General features: G+C 19.0%; 1 long non-coding RNA gene across 1 annotated transcript; it reads left to right on the top strand.

Annotated features, from left to right (window-relative positions):
• The first annotated feature begins 1096 nt into the window (after positions 1 to 1096).
• LOC136090179 (uncharacterized) lies at positions 1097 to 1888 on the top strand. The gene is made up of 3 exons (XR_010643228.1): positions 1097 to 1305; positions 1390 to 1634; positions 1808 to 1888. It is a non-coding gene; the product is annotated as an uncharacterized LOC136090179 (long non-coding RNA).
• Positions 1889 to 2110: the final 222 nt, after the last annotated feature.

The following is a 2110-nucleotide window of genomic DNA, read 5'->3' as shown; positions in this document are numbered from 1 at the left end:
TGAGTTACGCAAAACTTACGCAAAAACTTACGCAAATATTTAAAAACTATTTGTATAGAATAAGTAGTTAGTATTACTAAATTCTTTTGTTTTGATAGGTATCTACTAAAAATATTATATATATATATATATATATATATATATATATATATATATATATATATATATATATATATATATATATATATATATATATATATATATATATATGTATTTATATATATATATATATATATATATATATATATATATATATAAATACATATATATACATATATATTTATATATTAATATATATATACATATATATATATATATATATATATATATATATATATATATATATACATACATATATATATATATATATATATATATATATATACATATATATATATATATATATATATACATATATATATATATATATATATATATATATATATATAATATATATATATATATATATATATATATATATATATATATATATTTATATATATTTATATCTGCATGTGTGTCTTATATATAATTATATTATAACTAAGTTATTATATAATTATTTATACCTAAGAACGTTATATATAAATTATATATAACTAAGAACGTATATTTTCCCAAAAAAGGAAGGGAAGATGAGATGGAGAATTAAGGAGAATTAACGATTGAGAGAGAGATGTTTCTAGTAATTTCTTCCTTATTTGGGGAAATACACGTACTTATTTTAAATTTTAAATGTTTCTTTAACTAATTTCTTGATTAATTAAATTAAAATAATATACTATTTACTCAGCAAATGATCTAATAAGGAAATAATTAAAAATTATAAATGTACATATTAATTTTTAATGCCTTTACTGATTACTATAAAATATCTGCAGACTTATTTATTATATTTTATTTATTATACTTATTTTTGTTAACAAAATAAAGTTCTTCAAAGTAGCATAAGTAATAAATAAATATTGCTGCTTAGAAGTAGGTTTTTATTTTTATTAACTCTTTTTTTCTACTAAATATTTACTAATCATTTTTAATATTAATAGTAGTATAAATTTATATTAAATGGTACAAAAAAGTAGTTTAGTGCTTTAATTTATGTATGGCGTTTTATTTATTTATTTTATTATGGCATTATGATAAATATGTTGATGCTAAAATTTTTTGAGAAATTATTTACTCTAGTGTCAGAAATCACGAAAGATTCTAAAAAAAGAGCTGAAAATTGGACGCTTGAGCAGATAGGACTTTTGGTCAAGCTGTATAACGAGAATAAGAGATTGCTTGATGGAAAATTTTCTCCTTGTAAAAAAGATTTATTTTAGATATATATTATATAATAATGATAAAACATTTTTAATGTTAATAAAAAATTTCAATTATTTTTAGCAATCTCAAAACTTACAAAAGACGATGCATGGAGTAAAATTGCAGACCAGGTTTCTCTTGTCGGTTCAGACCGCACACTGCTACAATGTAAAAAGAAGCTATCTGATCAAAAATCTGAAAGCAAGGGAAAAGCAGCACGGATTATTTCTAGTCTAAACAAGACTGGCGGGGGTGAGGGGTGCTTGGAAGAGCTTAACTCCATTGATCAGCAAATGGTGTCTAAGATGCCAAAAGTTTCATACATGGTAATGATTTTAGAAGAATATAATTTTTGTGTGTTTTATATATATATATATGGATATATATATATATATATATGGATATATATATATAAATATATATATATATATATATATATATATATATATATATATATATATATATATATATATATATATATATACATATATATTTACAGGGAATCACTGGAGGTATTGACTCTCTTCAAAGTCCTACCACATCGAATAACGACTTTTTTTTAGATCAGCAAATGGTGTCTAAGATGCCAAAAGTTTTATACATGGTAATGATTTTAGAAGAATATAATTTTTGTGTGTTTTATATATATATATATGGATATATATATATATATATATGGATATATATTTATATATATATAAATATATATATATATATATATATATATATATATATATATATATATATATTGATATTTGAGGCTGTTTTGTATTATAATAATAAAACAAAACTCATAGTAGTA

Source organism: Hydra vulgaris, chromosome 13 (genome assembly GCF_038396675.1).
Source record: "Hydra vulgaris chromosome 13, alternate assembly HydraT2T_AEP".
NCBI classification, from domain to species: Eukaryota; Metazoa; Cnidaria; class Hydrozoa; order Anthoathecata; family Hydridae; genus Hydra; species Hydra vulgaris.
Note: the sequence above shows the minus strand (reverse complement) of the source record. Positions and strands in the feature narration are given on the sequence as shown.